General features: G+C 42.6%; 1 protein-coding gene across 4 annotated transcripts in view; it reads right to left on the bottom strand.

The window, feature by feature from the left end:
* TMEM63C (transmembrane protein 63C) overlaps positions 1 to 23,677 on the bottom strand; it is a 739,018-nt gene that overhangs the window by 687,711 nt on the left and 27,630 nt on the right. For 2 of the 4 annotated variants that reach the window (XM_078659954.1, XM_078659952.1), the window contains exon 2: positions 13,283 to 13,361. The exons of the other annotated variants lie outside the window; for them this stretch is intronic. The gene's annotated coding sequence lies outside the window, so the exon portion shown is untranslated. The remainder of the gene's footprint in view (positions 1 to 13,282; positions 13,362 to 23,677) is intronic. 4 annotated transcript variants of the gene reach the window in all.

Here is a 23,677-nt window from a genome sequence, read left to right as displayed (position 1 = left end):
ACAATGCTCTTGGAACTGAAGTAAGAGTGCAGAACTACTACCCGCTTTGCCTGCAGACCTGGTCTGGTGATCCCTTCAGACCACCCACCCATGCTCAGCTGTTACCTAGCGAGCATGAGTAGGAGTAGGATGAGAAAATACAAGTACTAGGAGGGCGTTCTCCAAAGAGAGCAAGTTAACAGCTAGTTTCCACAGCCATATCACATCTGCTGTCACTTGCCATCATGCTAAGCCGCCATCTTTCACTCACACAGACATATAGTGATTTGCTCAGGCTAATAAAACGCCCCGTTTAATCGCAGAGGCCTCTGGTCAACAAGGCGGAAAGTACAAGTGCATAATGCATTCCCTGACATTGTGTGGTCACCTGCTTCAGAGAAGAAACTATTTATATGCACTAATCAATGAGATAGGATGAGTTTACACCGCATTATGGCAGGATCAGAAGCAGGAAGGGGTGTAGCCTCTTCTAGGAACTGACGCGCTGTCCCACCAAGGTCAAAAGAACAGATAATTACAGTTAAGTAACCATTGGAGAAGATTTTGGTGGGCAAACGGGTCCCTCACACTAATTTCCCACCCTGCTACTTTTGCTTTTAGGCAGATAACATCTGAATTGAATTCAGAGTTATTAAATAGTTGTATTTCTCTTCTCCAGACGTTCACCGGAATCTATAGTGATCGAATAACTTGATGGCAAACAAGCGTATGGAAACCTTAAATTAATGTTACTATACATTCCTGCTTTTGGTGCCCCCTCTTCAGACATCAATACAAAATAGGAGCAACTTTGAAACTTATGCAGCTCAATCCCTCCACAGGCAACCTACTGCCAAAGGGTATACATTGGTGGGCGGAGGGATGGGGAAGTCAAAGCTCCTCCTTTTACTTCGCAGGAAACTCATTAGCTTACATGAAGCAATAATACAGTGTTCGACCTTTAACAGAATTCCTACGAAACTGGTTCTGGTGGTTTCACTGCACAGAATGCAAGCCAGTTTGGAATCTTGAAAGTCCCTGGAGGCCAGATACAGCTTGGCCTGCCAATGCCTCTGACAGGGAGGCTGGTCCGGGCCAGAGCCAGTTTCATCACACTATCAATAAAAGATGGTGGGACTAGAGAAGGGCTGTCCCCAGACCTACTGCCTTTCCAAGAAGCAGCAGTCAGTCTGGAGTGCCTTTAATTTCCCAATTAGGGGCCCACTCCAGTCCACATTAGACAAATATTGAGAGGTCCAGTGTTCTGATGCTCTCCAAGAGATACGCCTAAGCTTCAAATCTTAATATCCCTTTGCCATCTCCGGGGAGCTATGCCAGTTACACATACTCAGTTTTGGCACTTGACCATCATCAAGAGATTGTTTCGGTGATCAAGCTTGACTGGCTGCCCCAGATTCTCTTTAGGGCTGATTTGGAGACTGAAAGTCCCTTGGTGACTGTCGTTTTCTGTACAAACACAGTCTGACAACATAGTAGAGAGAACCCTTCTACAGTAGGATGGCAAAAACCCACATGAACTGCATTCTAACTGAACAAGGCAGCCACCCCTGCCCCAGTAGTGCAGATGCTACGAACTAGCAAGACAAATATGAAACAACTTAACAAACAAGCTTTCTTGGCATAGACTTTGTATATTGTTCAAGCTAAACAAAGGTACTGTGACCCTGCCAGAAATTAAAGGCGGAGGGTTGAAACGAGTCATGACCTTTGATGGCTAGAAAGATTCCCAGGAGCTGAATGGAGCACTGAAGGTGCTTTGCAAGCAGGCAAGTGTCAGCATCTGATGAACAAACACTGCAATTTTAGGCTCGACTCTGTGCCTATAATAGAGTAGAATACAAAATGGTGCGAAATGTCAAAGTTTGGATTTTCTTTCTCAATTATTTTGGAAGGCGAGGAGGACATGGACACACGTGCTCATATAGGACTCTTGCTCAGGCACTAAAGCAGATGGAGAAGAAATATTCACCACCTTCTTCGCACTGCAGTCAATTGTTAAAATGGTTTGGTAGGCAAATTCTTAGTCAGAAGAAGGTATCGGACTAGCAAAACAAGAAAAGGATTCTAAGGGACTCCTGTGCATACTACCAAATTCTTACGTTTTTCACATCAACTTACAAAAATATCGACTACCACAATAGCGTCAAAATAAGTATGTGTAGTTAAGTATAGGTTTACTAATCGTAACCACAGATTAACCAACATTGAAGATCTATATCTAAAGTATACGTATATGTGGAAATAAGAATAGGATTACTGTTCTTAGTGCCACATATACATACCTTGACAAGTATATGTATGTAGATTTGGGATTAAGAATAGTAAATCTATGCATACCTACATTCAAACTTTGATAATATAGTGGTAGTCAATAGTCTGTAGTTGATATGTTTGAAGCTTGAGTTAATATTTGTGACCTTGGTAATCATGCATCCGAGGACCATCAGGGCTCTACTCTTTGATTTGCTGATGTCATTTATGCAACTGAGTTTGCAAATTACTCTCCAGTGCTTCTCACCAATGGATAGTCAGCTTATATATTGGGGAATAAATAGAAAGAGATCCAAGATCAGCTCATATATACTTGTAGATGTAAATAGTAGCACAGAAATAAACAAGTGGTAAACTTGACTTGCATAATGTGCCAGGCACCAGTGCCCTGACATAGACCATGACAAAATGGCTCGAGGAACTAATTGCAGCTAGTAGACTGAAAGCCGAACCCCATGAACCCATACTGTTTCTATCCACATGAAGCTTTATCCAGTTTCTGAAGACCAGGGGTGGAAGGATCATATGCTTTAAACCTGTTCCAACTCGCTGTTCCATCTCCACCTCCCTCACAAAAATGTCTTCCAGTGGATACTCGGGTATAAGATGTTGTCATAAATCATTCTTTAAGACATGAAATCGGCTATGCCCCTTCCAAAGAGTTTGCATGTGCCTTTCCGCAGTGGGAGAAGTTGTGTTACCATGCAAATATTTGTTTAAGTATTTTGGCGCAATAGGTTTAAATAGAGATGGGGAGTGGAACCTGTAGCACACAGTCCTGAACATCCACAATGCTTCCATAGGACAATAACATCGATGGCAAATGTCTCTGTATAGATGGATAAGAAGAGAATGCCACTAGAGTGGGGGCTGTACCCAGAAGAATTGGCCACACATCTTGAAGTTCCAAAAAAAAGAAAAAACTACTAGTTGACCGCTGCAAGGGAGAACTGGACCTTATCACAGTTTACTGCACGCGTGCAATTCCCAGGGACGGGGGGGGGACCCTAATACTGAAGCAATACTGACGGCTGCGGGGAACAACTGAAGCTTATCAAGGCTCTGTTACAGTATTTACAAACATATTATCTTGGAATGTTTGGAGGAAATGAGTATATATATATATATATGTGACATAATTTTACCAGAATTCATTCTGTTACTTATTTTTGTGTCAGGGAAGCTTAAGCCACGTTAACATCATGTGTCTTTTCTCCTCTTATCCCGAGCTCATGCCATTGTTTACGTAATGAAAGTATGTTTTCAGTGTTTATAGGTGTCACATGGTATGCACATGCAGCTTAAAAGTTCAGGTGTGAGGGGTTTTTAATTGACTGTGATCAAGGGCACCCGCCTGAAACGCGTCAGTTTTCTCTCTCTGTTAAGCGTTGCTTAATAAATAATCTTTGCCTGATACTGGATTCGTGGAGTTGTCTGTTTTCCTGGGGACCCGGGACGGCAGTGTGGCTTCTTCTTGTTCCTGAGATTTATTCCGCGGAAGGTGGTTGCTTCCGCAACGATTCCACTCCTTTAAAGTGGTCCGACGTCGTCAACCAGGTCTGGCTCTCTGTGCGAACAGGAATTTGACGACGGACCCTGCCTTGATGAAGTAACGCGCCTTGCTGGGGAAGAAAAGCATTTACCCGCCCACAAACGCCGAGCGCTGAAGGAAGCACGTCAAGTGTAGCATTTTGAACACTACGAGCGAGTAAGCTGCTGTCGGCATATCGTGGAGGGCTTCCCTGCAGGCGGTGAGTGAACATTCTTGGCGGTGAGGAGGAAAAGAGGCATTCTGCGGGAGGGCGGTGTAATTATATCGTCCTCACTGCATTTAGAAACTTAAGCATACACGCTTGTTAACAGAGACTGAACTCGAGATGTTGGAAGACGCAGTGAAGGGGCGGGAGGCGGCCTCGCTACTATTATTTACTAATTTGCCGAAAATTCCTCAAAGAGGAGCCACTAATATAGCTGGTACATCGGGGGCTATACAATCACAACCCCCATCAGATGAAACGAAAATCAAGGCACTCATGAAACGCTTGGAGAAAGTGATGAAAAATGAGGTCACCAAATGGTGGGAACACAAATCATTGACAATGTACATAGCGGAAGAGCGTGTTCCACGAGGGTTACGTATATTATTGGCACATAATTACGAGAAACCTCACCCAGAAATGCTAAAAAAAATGGGGGAAAAGCAATTTGGAGGCCTCAAAAAATCTAATTCTCATTCTAATAGAGTATGCTGAGATAGACCGTGATATTGTGCTAAAAGAATTAGCGACAATTAATGAAGAACTACTCAAGTTTGAACCAAATGATTTAATCACTTCATTGAGAAAGGATATTCAGGAGAGAGTCAATGGACATGAGGAGAAAATTAAAACTCGCAAAGCGTGGAAATTTGCACGTGATAAAGATGATTACGAGCATGGTAAAATTTACACGTTTGCACGCAAGTTCGAGGATGCAAAGCGCTTGAAAATTAATCAAAACAAGACACTGCCGCCAACTGATGGGGGAGCATCCTCGAGTCAGCCCAACACAAGAGAGCAACTAAGAGAGCATTCACCCAGTACAAGTGACTCCAACTCCAATTTGAGCAGTATCTACAGTGACAATTCAGCAACCAGTGAACAGGGGGATGAGCCATCAGTGGTGCTTGATTTGGGCGAAGAAATTGATTTTTTAGTCAACGCCCGACTGCAAACCTTGCGCCCGCGCAAGCAACTACAAAAGCAGCAGAAAAAAGGGCCAGAATCAACCGCCGCAGGAAAGAGCGACGCCGAAAAAACCGATGTAAGAAACAACAAAAAGAAAAAATTCTGGCACAAGAAGAAAAATCAAGCGAGAAAACAATAATTAATCTCTCATCCCAAACTTTGACAATAGCGGAACAGCAATTACTCAGTCTTGGTCTAACTTATTGTCCTCTCACTGACTTTAATTATTCAACTACAAGAATAGACATATTCCGCTATATTCGAAAACTAAAATTGTCCAAATTCTTCAAAATCAAGCATAATCCGAGTGCATTGGAATCAGACTCAGCTACGCCATCCACTTCCAATCTCCAAGCTAGTGATGTAAGAGGTTTACTCACTCTTTGCCAGTTGGATCAAGGTACAAATGACATGGATGGCAAAATATCGACACAGGAAGAACTAAGAACTGCTGAGATCCCACAGATGGGAGCAGGATCAAGCCCATTTAAACCATCATCTACATTTATGCCCATCATGCCTAAGGATGCAATTGATTCATTTCATGATGTGGTAATATCGGATCTGAAGAAGTTGCACCACCAGGTCAAACATCGTGGCAGGATAAAACAAGATAAAGAAAAACAATACTGGGACTTGGTATCTAGATTAAAAAACGACTATCGTAATATAGTGTGCAGCTCCGATAAAGGCGGCAATATTGTTATATGGCCACAAGAACAATATATTGCTGAAGCTACCAAACAATTATCGGATCCATCATGCTATACCAAAACAGATGTCAAAATGTACGACGCGGCAAGGGATAAATTGAGAAAACTCCTCCTCCAGTACAAAAGGGAGGGTTTAATCTCTACTCAAGAATTCAAATTCCTGCATGTCGAATTACCTAGCATGGCACGTTTTTATCTAATACCCAAAGTCCACAAGGAAGTAACACCTGTACCGGGACGGCCAATTATTTCAGCTATAGACAGTATGGGTGAACACCTTGCTCAGTATATAGACCACTTTTTGCAACCATTGGTGGTTAAATTACCGACATATATCAAAGATACGGGACATTTTTTTAACAAAATCCATAATACCACCTGGACAGATAACTCTCTGCTAATTACGCTAGACATTGAGGCTCTGTATACGAGCATTGAACATCAGAAAGGTTTGAAGGCCTTGGAGTTCTTTTTAGGAACAAGGCCGATTGAATGTTACAATCACAGCAAAATGCTCATTACACCAACAGCATGGAGTCTCAATCATAATTTCTTTATGTTTGGCAAAGATATATATCTGCAGCAGAGAGGGGTGGCAATGGGGGCCTGCTTTTCCCCAAGCTACGCGTGCCTTCACGTGGGGTTTTGGGAGAGGCAGGTCCTCATGGGAATACATCAAAAGATTTTTATGGAACATGTCCAGATGTGGGTAAGATTCATAGATGACGTGTTTTTAATTTGGAGAGGAGATGTTACTAGTGCACTTGCGTTTATTGATCAACTTAATGACAACGATTACAATTTAAAATTCACTCATCATATCAGTGAACAATCAGTTGATTTTTTAGATGTGAGGGTATACCACAAATCTGGCAAAATTGCAACTACCCTTCACAGAAAGACTACTGCTGGCAATGCAACCCTGCATGCCAGCAGTGCTCATCCGCAGCACACAATAGAAAACATCCCCTATGGAGAACTGCTCCGGCTTAAAAGAATTTGCAGCAGTGAGGACGAATTGGAGAGATGCACCACTGAAGCGTTGAGTAGATTCAGAAGGAGAGGGTATCATGCGGACACTCTAAAGAGGGCAGTTCAGAAAGTTAACAAGAAATCTAGGGACTGCCTTCTACAGCAAAATAGTGCAAGTTCAACTATTGAAAGAAACCCTGAACAGTCTGAGTTAAGATTTATTACACCGTACAGTTGCCAGAATAGGAAAATCAGATCAATCCTTACTAAAAGCTGGCCAATCTTACAAACAGACAATGTTATAGCATCTGACCTCCCTGACAACCCCAAAATCACCTTCAGGAGAGGGCCGACCCTCCGCAATCATGTCACTAATGCATTTCCCGAAGTCCTCAAACCAAAAATCTGGTTCTCGCAACGTCAGGGCTTTTTCAAATGCTCCAGTTGCTGGGCTTGTAAGTTTGGTGTAAATACCAGTACTTACATGACTCCTTTTAGCCCCACACCTGTCAAAATCAAAGGCAAATACGATTGCAGAACGGAGTTTGCTGTGTATGTCCTGACGTGCACTTGCGGCCTGAGGTACGTTGGGAGTACTCGGCTTGCGGTGCACGTCAGGATTTTTCAGCATCTCCGAGCAATTGTAAACAACGACAATGCCTACCCGGTGGCGAGACATTTCAAAAATGTGCACAGCAACAACTTGGAATGTCTCAGCTACTATGTTCTTACCTCTGTGCCTCGTCCCCGTAGAGGAGGAGACAGAGATAAGTTACTTCGACAACTGGAATCTAGAATGATACTAGAGCTTGACACTAAGGTCCCGAATGGTCTTAATACCACTGAGGACCTATATCATTTTCTATAAGTTACTGTATTTTATATACAACAGCCTTGATGCACCGTCTGGCTCTATTTGGCACCACCATATGTTCAGAGGTTTATTAGTGTAGCCCGCCTCCCCTCTTAGGTCAACATACTGACTCATTAAACTAAACCAATTATTCTGCACACCCCTTTTTCTGTTTATCAGTAATTTGATTTACTTTTCCCTCATTTTGCCCCATGTATATATTTCACGTTTGAACTTTGAATTAAAACCTACCATTACTGTGTGTTGCTGTAGGATATATGTACAACTATTATATTCAAAGTGAAACAATATTTAATGATTCAGTTTATTTATGTTTCTTTTTGTATAATGTTATTCACTAGATGTTGGGCACACAATCCCATTATTTTTGTTGGGGAAAACATACTATTAGACGTAGGAGACTTGTTTGGGAAATTTGGGGTTGCCATCACAATGTTGATGTCCCCTTATTAAGTACACCTAGGTGGGGTTGCCATCACTATAAAATGATGTCCCCACCTGTTTACAAACAGAGTATGAATTGATTGATTTTTATGTATATTTGTATATATATGTACAGTATTTATGGAGTATCAAGATGGTATCCACTGAATATAGTATTTCCAACACATATGTACATATGATATATGGTCTTTTGAATATATAGTAAATAGACGACAACAATATGTACATATATGAGTGACATTCATATTTATAGACATATTTATATTTTTGTATATATGATGATCATCAACTTTCTGTGTTGATATATTTAGTTAAAGTGTGTTCAGTATGTGACAAAGCCACAGTCTTCACTTTATCTAATTTACTTATTTACTGATGATATACATAAATGAAGATTTTTATCATCCTTGCCCTTGCAAACATTTGTAAATTGGTGTCACTAAGCATTTATGCGGATAGAATTTGTGACATAATTTTACCAGAATTCATTCTGTTACTTATTTTTGTGTCAGGGAAGCTTAAGCCACGTTAACATCATGTGTCTTTTCTCCTCTTATCCCGAGCTCATGCCATTGTTTACGTAATGAAAGTATGTTTTCAGTGTTTATAGGTGTCACATGGTATGCACATGCAGCTTAAAAGTTCAGGTGTGAGGGGTTTTTAATTGACTGTGATCAAGGGCACCCGCCCGAAACGCGTCAGTTTTCTCTCTCTGTTAAGCGTTGCTTAATAAATAATCTTTGCCTGATACTGGATTCGTGGAGTTGTCTGTTTTCCTGGGGACGGCAGTGTGGCTTCTTCTTGTTCCTGAGATATATATATATATATATATATATATATATATATATACACAGAAGACAGTGTTGTGAATAACAACGCTTTTGGAAGTGTTACCAGCATTGTTAAGGAATATTCCCAAAACAATAATGCCCTGATGAAGTCCAAAGAGGTGAACGAAACGTGTTGGCTGTTTTTTAAACAATTTGTTGTGCAGATTAAAGAATACCCTGGACACAAATTGACTTGATGGACTACATCTTTTCGGAAATCCCTTTACGGTGGTGCATTTCACAACTGTGGAAAAATAGTTCCTCAGTAATATAAACATAGCACTGGAGCACAAAACACACAGTGGAATCTACAGGGTAATTTCGATTACAAGAAATGAAAGCTCAATGACTACGGCATAGGACTTTGAAACTGATTCGCTAGCAATTCTGAAGTGGGAGGCCATTGTCAGCGGTGTCTGGTGTGGATATATGCCATAATAGTCAATGAAGGGAATGCAAGCCAAGCGTGATGTGATCCCATCTAGAGATCTGCTGTTGCACAGAGATGAAGAGCATCTCCGTAATTCACTTTTTATCCATCTATAATTTTATGTTATGAATACCGCTCCCCCCCAAATCATCTGCTCCTGCTTCCAACTGATACGCAGGGGAAGAGGAGTAATGGTGGATCCATACATAACACGGTATCGCCACACTGACCCAAACGTGGAAAAAGGGCATTACTGGTCATCATTAACTAACCTCCACCACCTTCCCTTCCTTTCTTACCCCTCCTGCAGTTGTGCTTTCTGCTTTCAGTTAAAGCAGACAAGCAGCTTTGTGCTGACAGGCTCTCAGAGAGCCCCATGAGCCTGACTTGAAAGGCCTTCATGATATAGCAACAGTCGGTAACTAGCTTTGCTTTAATCTGTTGCTACATTATAGCAGTGAGTTATCAAATTTAGAATGTACCAATAGGCATCATTTCAAGAATGTTTTACTTTGTTTTGTTCACAATTTTCAATACAAAAGTACTGAGAAAAAGCCGGACACAATATTGTACAGGTCTGAGCCTCAACCCCACTTGGAAACAACAATACAGGGGTTGCTTTCGTCAGCAAACTTTCATAAAATGAGAGAGGAGGTATTTTCAGTCAGCAAAATCTTAATGTTTCTTCGCTTAAGTTTCAATGAGTTATTGGACATCCAAGACCTTACTACAGATATGTAGTTATTGGTGTACTCAATTGTAGGACCAAGACAAGCCATTATCCACATATGAAGCAATATATGTGTTTCCTTGGAATACATATAAAAAAAGTAAGTCAAATAAATGCAACAGGGATGCAAGAAGGTGCAAATGCATGGTAAGAGAAGAGTAGGAGTAGAAGTGGATCCATCAGAAACTCCTCTGCAAATCTATTTCTCCATGGACAAATGGTTGGTGAGACCACAGTGTGCACCCAGTTAGAAAAGACCAAAAATCTACCATAGGACATTGAAACAAAAGTGTGAAAGGTGCAATTCTGAAGTGGGAGGCAATTGTCAGCGGTGTCTGGTGTGGATATATGCCATAATATCAAAACACAAAAATACTGGGCCACAAATATTTACTATCCAGAATATGGACTACCAAAATATTGTTAAGATAAGTGTATATAGGCAAGTATAGGTTTCCTCTTCTTTAACCCTTATCATGAAGATATATATTATCAAGTTACCTAAACATAGAGTTAAGTATAGCAAACTTACATATGTATAAAATGTTCACAATATTTTTGTACTCTGGCTATGATATTTTAGTGGCTTGATATTTAAAACTCAATATTCTGATTGTATAATGTCCGGTAAATGATGGGTGCATGGTTGATGTCATACCCTAGCCCTGTAGGTATGTTTATACCTAATGTCAGACACTGGCCTCAGAGGCATACCTATATTTGATGTAATGCTCTAGCGTAAGAGTTATATGTAGCCTTGGTGTTCTTTGTTTGTTTTTGTCATGGACCGGCTTATACCACATGTTCGCCCCCAAACGCCATAGATCTGGGAATATATATATATATATATATATATATATATATATATATATATATATATATATATACACACACACATATATAAAAGAAAGAGGGAGTGGGCCAGCATATGATGACCTTGCCACTGAGGAAGAGAGCTGTGACTCTCGAAATGCATTTGGCAGCTGATTACTTGAAGAGCGTCACCTTTGTAAACCTGCTGGCAGGCTGTTGAAATAAAGGAGTTCAGAATGGAGTTCGTGTGTGGCTGCATCCAAATGGGTCTCTGCAGTTTGTTGGAATATATATATATATATATATATATATATATATATATATATATATATATATATATATATATATATATATATACACATATATACACACACACATACACACACATGCATAGACTTGTTTCAGATCATTCAAAATAGCATCTTGTATTGTCTTGCAAAATATTGGTTATTTACAGATCTCAACCTCAGATTCAGTGGAGATGTTAGCACAGAGACAGTGAATTTTTTGGACCTTAAAGTGTTCATAGCAGAGGGCAAGATGTGCACTGCGTTGTACAGAAAAGAAACCGCTGGCAACTCTGTGCTCCACGCTATGAGCTGCCATTCGGGGAAAACCATATCGAGTATACCCTATGGTGAGCTACTGAGGATTAAGAGGAACTGTACCAGTCAGGAGGATTTTGAGCAAGCGGCCAATGAGAGTATGTTGAGGTTCAGAATGAGAGGGTACCCCAAGGAGGTATTGCAGGAGGCCAAAATGAGAGTGGACAAGAAACCCAGATTAGACCTTATCTCAAATGTGAGTCAAGGATGTGTCAAGAAACAAGATAGTCACCTGAATAATATGAGGATAATTATGAATTACTCTGAGGACGCACGAGATATCAGAAGTAAGTGTGTAAAGAATTGGCACATACTTAAGTCTGACCCGGTTATCGGTAAGGAGTTGCCGAAGTCCCCTCTAATAACATTCAGGAGAGCGAGATCGCTAGGATCTACGATTGTTCAGAGCCACTGCAAGAAGATAGAAAGACCTCCACCATTTGGAAAATTGACTGGATTCTACCGCTGTCTTAAATGCAAGGCGTGCAAGAACAGTAAGAAAGTGACTAGTTACCGAATACCAGGGAGGAAGGAGCTTCAAAAGATCACCAGCCTAATGAATTGTAACACAAGCCATACGGTATACTGTCTTGTATGTCCGTGTGGCTTGCGTTACATTGGGAGCACCACTCACCCAACGAAGATCAGAATTCTAGAACACATGAGGGCCATACAGAATAAGGACCCCACTTATCCAGTGGCGAGGCACTTTGAAGTGTCTCACCAAAGCAATTGAGAACTCCTAAGCTTTTATTGCATGGACCAGGTACCAGCAGACATAAGGGGAGGGAACAGACTGCTTCAACTACGCAAGCTTGAGTCTCGACACATTATAGAGAATCAAACTAAGAAACCGGGAGGCCTGAATGCTGGGGAGGAGTTGGTGGTACATTTATGAGATGGACATTAACATTGTTGTTTTTTCCTGCACTGTGTTATTCTCCTTAAGTGTGGAGAGAAGGATATATGTATACTCATCTTTGCGGATGGTCTTGGAAGGTGAATGTTATTGACAAGCAGTCATCATTTGTGTTAGAAACGCCCATCCAGGGCTCAATTTTGTTAGTGTTATTCACTAGAAACACACCACTTCAAAATGGTGGAGGTGTTTTCACACTGTATGTCCTTTTTTGATTTCATCACAGGAAGTATTTAAACCTTCCTTGAAGGTGCGCCGGCCTCTAATTGACAAAGGCGGGTGCCGAAACGCGTCTTGAGAGAGTTTGAATAAAAATATTTGAATTGTCCCCCGTGAGTGCTGAGTGCTTTGTGCACAGGAGCTGAGTCTTGGACTGGCGAGGTACCGTCTCCCGCCGTAACAGCACCCGGTTGCGGGTGAAGGGGAGCAGACGGGTAGCGAGCTTGATATATATACACATATACATACACACACACGTGCATATACTTGTTTCAGATCATTCAAAATGGCATCTTGTATTGTCTTGCAAAATATTGGTTATTTACAGTTTTTAATGCCAATAAAATATTTTTAAAACATATATACACATGATCCCCATTGTCAATTAAGCCGTTGAGGCTATGAAAGGTGTCCTACACCAGTGAAAATACTTGTTCTCCACCAGTGAAGGAATATACACCACATGTTTATTTAATACATTTATATTGCACAAACCTAGCCTGCTGTTACTAGAGTGCTTTATGTTTTTCATTAAAAAAAGGACTATTTTGTGACATCAGAAATTAAAAGTATCATGGAGGTAAGTAGTGAGAGCCATTACTGGTACATATATAGAAGGGGAAGATTGTGGTAAATGATTTCTTTAGGGGAACTAGAAGGGTGATCCATCAAGGGACTGGTTGGTGAAACTGGGACTAGACCGGATAACTGGAGCATAATATAGACAAGAGAGTACCTGAAGGCTGGAAGAGAAGCAGGACAGAAACAGAGGACTGAAGCGGGTTGGAACAGGCAGCGAAAAGGGAACTGGAAGTCTGCAAGGAAGACAAAAGTACAAACAGGAAGGGTAAGCAGGGATACGACAGACAGACTATCTTAAATAATAGTTTGTCCACTGTTTGGAAATGATCTCTCTGTAAGGTGAAAATATCTTCAACAAAAGCAAGAAGCAGATTAATCTCACAGAGTTCTTGGATAAACCCAGCAGTTTCTATGTTGAAGGTGTGCAGGGAGGTCATATGTGCCAAAAACACAATCCATGGAGTCCAACAAGTGCCCTTGAAAAAACTGGGCTCAGGAAAAAGCAGGAGTGGGAATCAGGAACAGGACTGAAACACACACAGCTGAAATACTGAAAACAAGGCTAGGAAAGATCTACACTCAAACAAGGCAAGACAGAAATTGCAGACAACAGGACCACAGAACACAAGGCAAGAAATATGCATACAACAGAGCAGGTCAAGGAAAGTGTAGATAGGATAGTATAAATTATAGCTAACACAGGAACAGAGATGCAAAAAAAAAAAACCAGATTCAGGATAACAAGGGACAGAAACAGATAAAAATAGCCAAAACCAAGGATAAACGGGTACAGAGAAAAAAAAATCAAAAGACAAGCCTGTAATAACAGCAGCAGGAACACAACAGAGCACAAGCAGACTCAACAGAAGTCAGTTGGAAACCACTGCACTCTCAGCCATGTAAGTGGCACTAGCTGGAGGCTCAGAGGAGGAGCACAGGTGTAGTGAGGAAGCTAGGTGCAATGAAAACCAGGTTCCTGGAATCAGGGAACCACCAATGAAAGGAAGGCCGAACTGACACCTGGAGAAGGGAAGAACAGGGAACCAGGAGACATAAGACAATGAATAGGAAAACCTGGAACAGAGTATGGATTGGAACAAATATAGAGGAGGGGCCACAAAGCAAATATATAGGGTTCAGAATAACAGTCGGATCCAAGAACCAAGCTAGTGAATAGGAAACAACCACCAGGACGTGACCAAGGAAGGGCCTGAAAACAGAGGGAACTACAAGGACCATAATGCTTTAGGGAGTGTGACGAAACCTCAAGTGGGGGGAGAAACTAAGTATGCTAAATGGAACCGTGTATTGTTTCCTAAACGGATGTACGTCCAGTTTCTGAAAGGGACCTCATGAGTGACATCTAGTGGAAAGATGGCAGAATCCTGACAATTTAGCAACAGTGAAGCATTTTGTGGAGATTAAGTTTTCGGGTACATAATTTCTACTATACAAGTAGCAGTGCTAACAGTAAACATGGTGGTATGGTGTTTATCCGCCCATCATGTATGCAGGTAAGAATACGAAGCATGCTCCACAAATCATGGCGATATGATAATACACCTTTTTTGCTAAAACGCTAAGGAGACATAAATAAACAACTTGGAGATAAAGGGTATATATGGTTCCTCCACCACAAGACTTCATGTTTTAGTATAGTGGCTCTCCAGCATAGCTAGAGTGAAGTGGAATTTAACAGTACAAGAAGGAACTGATCGGATAGGCTGCATACGTAAACGCACTACCTTCTGAAAGGCAAAAATATGGTCCATAGCAATCCATTGCGTTGGATCACGTTGAAGTGCCTGTTGGTGAATGCATCCTACAGTGATTCTTAGTACGAAAAATTCGAGCTGGAGACATTTCCACTATGACAGCTGTTTACTATAAAGCATGACTCAAGGATGCTTTGAGAGTGGTGCTTCCACAACAAGCATCCACTGGAGTTCATTCAGTATGAAAAATGCTCATGCACGCTCTCAGTTAGTGTCAGTAGTGGTGCTGGGCACCTCTGGAACACAGAATGAGGTTCAGTACCTTGAAGGGACACAAGCAGACTTTGGGAGGGCTCCTGCATAAATGTAGACTGGATTCTACTCTCATTACCCTGCCCATTGGTGATCTGAGCCATGCCCTTGATCATAATCTCCCAGAAGCCACACCGTTACGTGTGATGAATTCAGCCACAGGAGTAGACATGTGATGGTCCTTGTATGCACTCAACTTAGCCAGGCCCTTTCCCTTTCCTCGACTCTTAGACTATTGATTGATAAATATCTGGAGCGAAGAATCCGTATATTTAGTACCATGCTTCTGGTAAAATGCCATTCGATTCTTTTGTCTTCCTAAACAGAAAATTGAATATGCAGGCGGAAACGTGATGCCGAGCCCGGTCCTATATTTCTCATCCTTTCACTTGGATGGCTAATACCAGAGTGGTTGGCTGCAGCATGAGTCTATTCCTTGCAGAGCTGTTGGTAATAAGGCAACTTATGCTGTGAAAAGTGATGTCTATAGGTAGCCAAAGAGACAATCAAACACGGGATAATCAAAAAAATCATTTGAAGCATGCCTTTGGAACGGGGGGGGGGGGCAGATGGGTGTTTTATTCATAGGCAAAACACACACTTTTCTTTTGTATGGGTCTTTCTAGATGAGTTCCACTTTCACATCCACTGGGTCACCGCCAACTGAAGGGTAATCTTCATTGATGTCTCAACTAGTTGTACAGAAGAAAGCATGTGCCCTGGGTCACAAGAAAAATATGTAATTAATAGGATCACTTATGATGTGCCTCAGTGTAAAGGTCGTGTTGAATGCTTTTCTTGCTTCCTACAGCTTTAATGGGATCTTTAGCCTTTGGAATAATTTAACAAAATACAAAGAATCTAATTTATAAAAGTGTATTCTTCCAACTTATCACTTCACCTTAATATCTCGCTCACCGGTTCCTCAAACCGACCAAATCACCTTCTCACCCAAATTCGTCTTGACTGAATTGCATGCCATCCGAAATCCCTTGCCACACTTCAGTTCACCTACTCATATTGAAACCTATTTAAGTGCAGACAGTCACGATGCTGTTTTTTCAATGACAAGAAAGATTTGACATGACCATCCCTGCTACACGTACCGGTTGTCTACAGAGTTGTTTGCAGGCTGCGTTATGGCATTATTCCATTAGGTCAGCATGCCTTATGGTGGTAATACTAATATTTCAAGACTGCAACTTCATGGGTAGAGCCATTTCTATGGTCTCTTCGTCGAGCTGAATAAGTGATGTAATCTCTTTTCCAGCACGTCCCAAGACTAAACGCCATATGCTATAATACACTTCTAAAAAGGCGAACAGGATGTAAGTCATGTTTGTGATGGAGTGTCCCATCTGCCTAACTCTAAATGAGTCCCTAAGGCAGTTGGTAAACAGGAGGAAAATATGCTATTGTGCACAAACAATGTTAATAAAAAATGCATATATATATGCCTTTAGAGTCAAATTCCACTGCATTTGGAGAACCGATATTTAATGTGCTGGAACCTCAAATGCACCCTATTGACTCCATGCCCTACTGCCTCAAGTATATCACTGCTGCAGCCAGTGTCTCCAGAAATGGACAAGGCACTCCAGAGGAGGCCTCCTAAATTAAACTCAAGATGTTAGAGGTGTCCTCAGAGCAGTGGCGGCCGGCAATTTGAGCCTGAGGGGGAGCAGGTTGTCACACACACCCATCTACATGCACACTTCCTAACACACATGCATTCACAAGTACACACATGCATTCACAAGCACATACAGATGGACATACCCATTCACAGCACACACAACTAGACATACTTCCATACATACATACACACACACACACACACACACACACACATGCACCAAACATTAAAAATAAACAAGTCACTGGCCACAGTGGTGATCTCGGAGGAAGGGGGGCAAGGATTTGAATGCCTCCTCCTCTCATTGACGGACCTTGTGGCTGACCCATGACAAGGTCAGCCACTGAGAGGAGGTGGCAGTCCCGTACTCATCAAAGAGTAGAATGGGTCAGTGAGACGATCTTGTCATCTTGGACCAAACCAGAGTAGGCATGAAAAGGGCATTGGAGACTCTTCATTTATATAACTCAGAAAACAAACTTCAAACTAATGCAAATAAAACCAAGGCATTGGTCTTTGGACATAAACCAAAAAAATCTCTGTTGGGTTGGAACATCGGACCACTCAGAATTGCTACTGCAAATAAATATACCTACTTGGGTGTACAATTCGTAGATACCGGCAGAACAACATCTCAGGCCAAATCATTGGAGACAAAATCCGCTAAGGTCACATACCCTCTATGTAAAATAAACCAGAACCTTGTGAGTCACTCAACCAAGGGCATTCGAAGAGTAATACAAGCCAAGCTATTTTCAACAATCAGCTATGGCCACCTGGCTTTCCCGGGCTTATTGTCCGATAAACTGGAGCATCTACATATTATGGCTTTCAGGAAAATATTCAGGCTACCATTTTCGACAAGGCATACACTGATCAGACTTGAGTTTAACTTAACATCAATGGACATAGAATGCAAAAAAGACATAGTGAAGCTATACCACTGTGTGTACAAGGCTAGCCCGGGCACCCTAAGGGAAGCACTTCAAACACTCTTCATAGATCAAACCAGGGCCAGGTACCTTGTTTCAGCTAATAAAACACTATGCCCGACAACTGATCAAATATTAAATTTGCCAACAGTTAGCCTAAAAACCAGTTAAAAAAACAGGGAAAGACCATCTCAAGGCTCCGGGATATAGATACGACCAGAACAATTTGTGGCGCTGAGGGCCTCGCAAAATCCCATGAAGCCACTCAATGCCAACCATACCTGAATGCTGGCCTGGGGAGATTTGCCCTTCAAAATGTCTTGAAGACCAGGCTGCTAACCCTACCAATAAAGGACTACAGGGCTCACTGGTCAACCATACCAACTGGAAACAGAGGATGTCGACTGTGTTAATACTACAGAGAATCGGCAGAGCATATCATCTGTTGTTGCCCAGCGTTGGCAAGCCCGAGGCGTAAATACTTAAGGGCAATATTCAATCTTAATAAAGTAAGAACATGTAAGGAGGCCTTAACGCACATTTACACAACAACAGTGCCAATGGAGTTGGCACGTGCCGGGAAGTTCTTTGTCTCAGCTAGTAAGATCTTATATCAAACGCAAAGTGCAGAAAAATAAAAGTTTAACTACAATTGGCACATCAACGAGCATCTATAGTATCAATAGTGATGCTTCACTAATTCCTACGGTCATGAACATTGCCACCCTAATTGAACAGTCTAATAAACAAAGTATTACATGGCCATCGGTACCAAGCTTGATAAGCTAAGATGATCTGATATTAGGGCACTGATTGTCCAACCCGATGTATATGTACAAGTTTTTCTGTTTTTTGTTTTTTTTAACTCCTTTTTAAACTTTCTTTTTTTCTCTCCTTCTTTTAAATCTTTTTGCACTTTAAATGCTATTTTTTATTAATCCAATGTTTTTTCTTTGTTTTTTTCTTTTTACTATGGTCGTAATATGTCTCGCTCTTGTAAATGATTTTAAGTAATCATACCATAAAGTATTCATTCATTCATTCATTCAAGGGTCAGTGAGACTGCTGACCCCATCCCTTTCTGTGACGAGAGTCACTGATGGACAGTCAGCCCTGGGCACTTCAGGCCTTAAAACTGAAGCTCCCAGGTCCAAGACTATCAGCGAGGCTCCCTCTCGTCATGAGGGGAAGGACCTCCAAGTGCTTTGCCAGGCTGAGGATCTCACACCTGGAGGGCTGTGAAAATTTCAGCCTGCAAAGTTTAGCTCAGACAGCCAGGCAACTGCGCATTTAGAGCATGGATAGTGCCCGTCTGCCTCACTTAAACATAAAGAGCACCTGTCAGTCAGACACTCTTCAATTCTGCAAAACGGTTGGGGGGGTGGGGGGGATCTGCCCTTAAGTTCGGATCCACTGCTGCCTCAGAGCCAGACATACATACAGTTAAGGTTTTCAGAATAACACAAAACACCCTAGTGGTGGTCTCCAGAAGTGGATTCTACACTTCAGCTGTATTCTCCAGGACCAAACACAAGCATTGACCTCCAGATTACGACACTATATGACAGAAATGCCTCTCAGGGCAGTGGCTATACTCACTCTTCTTCGGATTGGGCTGGAAGTGGTCCTGCTACCTCAGAGGTGGCTTCGAGTGCCAGACCCTGTTCACCAGGTAAGTTCCCAGAAATAGTGGCAATAATCCAGATGAAGTACTGAGAACCTGTAGCAAATTTTCCATGGAAGACAGTCAGAAATGAACTAAGTCGCCCTGAAGAGGCCTTACCAGTGATGTCTATAAAGGTAAGCTGAATACAACTTCCACTCTCTGAAAATTGTATTATCCCTCCCTTTGCACCTTATACTTGCTCGCCTCAGGGTCCGTCATATTGTTTACCCAGTTTGGGGTCATCCATCACAAGAAGTCAAAGAAAGAAAAACTTGCAGTGCTGTTGATTTTGATGTTGAGTTTAACAGCCAGGTCTGCCATGTCTTCAGAAGTTGAGAAGTGAAGGAGCGGTCCTGATACGTTGAGGAAGTTTCTTCCAGTTCTTGGCAGCAATGAAGGAGAAGGCGTGCTGTCCTGACTTGTTTTTGCGAATGTGTGGAGCGTAGCTGTCTGGAAGTTTGTCAGAGTTGGAATCGCTCAATGGGGTATGCTGGTTCTGTGTTGTGAAGGGCTATCTAGGTGTGGATGAGCAGTTTGAAAGGGCAGCATTTCTAGATGGGTAGCCAGTGTAGTTCAGTGAGGTAGGGAGTGATGTGAGTTGGACAGTGGTGTTTTGGACGGTCTGGGAATCTTTGTGTGAATGAGCTGGTTGGAGATGCAGACATAGAGCATGTTGACATAGTCGAGTGTGCGGGTTATGAGGGTTTAGGTGACCGTGTGTCTTGCATGAGTGGGGTGCCATTTGAAAATCTTATCATTTTGGGGATGAGGCAGCAGGTTGCAGTCACAACTTTGACGTGTTTATCGGAGTAGGTCATCTAGGATGATGCCAAGGTTTCTGGTGTGATTTGTGGGAGTGGGACCTAGTTAGTTCGGATGGCCACCAGTAGTCCCATGGGGAGCTCTTGTGTCCGAAGATCAGGATCTCCATTTTGTCTATGTTGAGGTTGAGGCAGTTTTCTCTGATCCAGTTGGCCATGTTGGACATCCAAGAGGTGAAATTGGTCCGGATGGTGTTCGTGTCAGTGAAGGAGAGGATGAGCTTAGTGTTGTCAGCGTAGGAGACCATGTTGATGCCGTAGTCCCTTATAATGCGTGCGAGGGGTACCATGTACATGTTGAACAAGGTTTGGCTGAAGGAGGAGCCCTGGGGGGACTCTGCAAATGAGCTTCTTGTGTTTGGAGGTGTATGGGGAGACTGACTCATTGAGTTCTGTTGGAGAGGAAGGAGGCAATTCAACTCAGGGTGGGCCTTGAATTCCTAATTCCTGGTGTCTGGTGTTGAGGGTGCCGCAAAGAGGTCAAGCAGGATGAGAACGGCAGTTTCCCCTCTGTCCGTTATGGACCGGATGTCAGTGTTGCTGCCAGGAGGGCAGTTTCTGTGCTGTGGTTGATGGAGAACCATGACTGGGTGTAGTCCAGGAGGTGGTGCTGTTCTATATGGCCAGAGAGTTGCCTCTTGATCTCTATTTTTGGCCGGGAAAGGAAGGAGCACACTAAAGGTGTTCTCAGATGGTTCTCCATCTTCTTTCTTCTTTGCAATAGCACTTGGAGTCTCTTAGGTCTTCCGTGTACCAGCATGCTTGAGCGGGAGTTCTTTTATGCCCGATTTTCTTCATGGGACCTAAGGTGTTGGCGCAGTCTGAGATCCAGTTGTTGAAAGCGGTTAGGTCATTCCGAAGGTTGCCTGGTTGGAATGGAGGGTGAGCTACTAATGTCTGTGGTGTAATGGGTGTCTAGATGATGGTAGCTTACACTGCTCCTGAACATGCTGTACTGAGAGTGGAAATGTATAACACACCACGAGGGTGACACCGGTGCCCAGAAGTTTGGTTAACACTGATTGAGCCAGACAAGCAAGATCGGTGTGAGGAACATGTGGCTGGTTGGACTGTACACTGTAGGCATACTTCAAATGATAGTCTTTGTAGTGCACTGATCCTGCCTTGCCCTGGCCTGACTCCAGACACTACAGGGGGTGGAGAAAGCATTGTGAGAAGAAAGCATCAGAAAACAAAAGAGGTGTCAATTCTGGAGTCCCAGGAGAATGGAGGAGTCAGATCTGCTGCATGCAGGAGAAGTGTTGCATCGATTCCTTACTGCGAAAAGAAGTGATGCCTCGAATTCTGAAAGCAGCTCTTTACTGCAGGGAGATACACTTGAAACTTGGTACACAGGTGTGATGCCTGGAAAATCCAGACGCACTGGGGGTCGATGCGGTGACGAAACAGGTGCTGCTTTGATTCTTCCAGCCGCAAGCAAGTGATGCCTCAATTCTTTCAGTCACACAGCAGGGCCTGTGTCGGAGTCGGAGCAGGTGTCTCAGACATCGGCAACAGTAATCTGGACTCAGGCTGTGTCAACTCTTCCGTCCGCCAACAGGCACTATGTCAATTTTTCAGCAGCACTGCGGCGATGCGCTGGTTTTTCTAACGCGCGGCATTGCTGCAGCAGGAAAAACAGACGATGATGGGCGATACATGGAGCTTCAATTCTTGAAGCAGCAAAACTACCTCCTAGGGCCCAGAACTGGAATTGGCACCACTTGGCAGGCCAGAACTCCCAGCACAGTAGTTCAGGGAAGCTGTAAATGAAGTATTTGATGCCCCCAAGACTTCCAATAGGAAGCAAGCACACACAAGCCCTTGGAGAACCTTGATAAGCAGGAAAGAAAGTACAGTGCAGTCCTTTCTCTGTTCAAGACAGAAGCAGCAGGCTAGCACAACACAGTAAGAAGCAGACTGGCAGTTCTCCTCCTACAGCTTCTCTAGCTCTTCTTGACTGAATCACCTCTTGATCCAGAAGTGTTATAGAAATGTGGGGTTACAGGTCCAATGCTAATACCTCTTTTGGCCTTTGAAGTAGGCATACTTCAAAGGAGAGTCTTTTCAGAGCAAAGATCCTGCCTTACCCTGGCCTGACTCCAGACACACTACAGGGGGGTGGAGTAAGCATTTTGTGAGGACAGACACAGCCCTGTTCAGGTGTCAGAGACAACTTTCCCCACCACTCTAGCACAGGAAGGCCCACTAGCCTGCTGAAGGGCAGTCAGGCTATGCAGGGCACACCTCATCTCCGTTTTGTGACTGTCTAGGGTGAATATAGAAACAGCCCAACTGTCCGTCTAAACCAGACACTGATTTCATAGGCAGGCAGAGGCACAGGATGGTAAAGCAAGAACATGCCCACTTTCTAAAAGTGTCATTTTCAAACAAACAATCTAAAGATCACCTTCTCAAAAAGAAGAGTTTTTAAATCCAGAGTTCATGGATCCCAAACTCCAAATCTCTCTCTTCCCAATTGAAAGTTACATGTGCAAGATGTTACAAGGCAGCACCAATGAGAGCCTATGGGAGAGATAGTCCTTGCAAAAATGAAATTGGTAGTATTTCACCATCAGGACATCCAAAACCCATCAGTACATGCCTTACCTTTCACATACACTGCACCCTGCCCATGGTGCTACCTTGTGCCTGCCTTAGGGGTGCCTTACCTGTAGAAAAAGGGAAGGTTTGGGCCTGGCAAGTGGGTGCACTTGCCAGGTCCAGATGGCAGTTTAAAACTGCACTCACAGAAACTGCAATGGTGGGTCAGAGGCATGTTTGCAGGGCTACTCATTTATATGGCACATTCAGTACTGCAGGCCCACTAGTAGCATTTGATTTACAGGCCCTGGGCACACACGGTACACTTTACTAGGGACTTACCAGTAAATCAAATATGCCAATCATGGATAACCAATCCTAATCGCCATTTACACACAGAGCACTTGCTCTTTAGCACTGGTAAAGTGCCCAGAGTTCACAAACCAGAAAAAACGAAGTCCAGCATACAGTTAAAAAAATACAGGCAGCAGAAGCAAAAAACAGGGGAAACCACTTCAAGGATGCCAGGTCTAACAAACTCAGTCTAGTAAGTAAGCTTGCTTGATTGCATTAATATGTGAATATAAAAATTGGGTGTAAATTAGAGACAAACGTGGGTTTTTCCAGATCTCATAAAACAGATGTTTAGAGGAAAAAAGGCTTTGTTTCTTAAATGTATTTAAAGCTGATATTTGAAAGATAAATCCTGGGTGGATATATTACTGATATCAGTCCATTGGTGCCAAGGGCATTGCATTTATGGCTATGTGTTACCCATTTAAAGGGAATCGAAACTGACAAAGAGTTAAGTTGCTGCTGAACCCTGTCCAATGCACCAAGATTATCACCGCCAGTAACATCACATACGGTGGACATTAATCTTGCCTGATGTGGTCACTAATGCAACACTAATAATATTAGTA

This window comes from Lissotriton helveticus, chromosome 9, assembly GCF_964261635.1.
Source record: "Lissotriton helveticus chromosome 9, aLisHel1.1, whole genome shotgun sequence".
NCBI classification, from domain to species: Eukaryota; Metazoa; Chordata; class Amphibia; order Caudata; family Salamandridae; genus Lissotriton; species Lissotriton helveticus.
The sequence above is the reverse complement of the archived record's forward strand: the minus strand, read 5'-3'. Positions and strand labels throughout refer to the sequence as shown.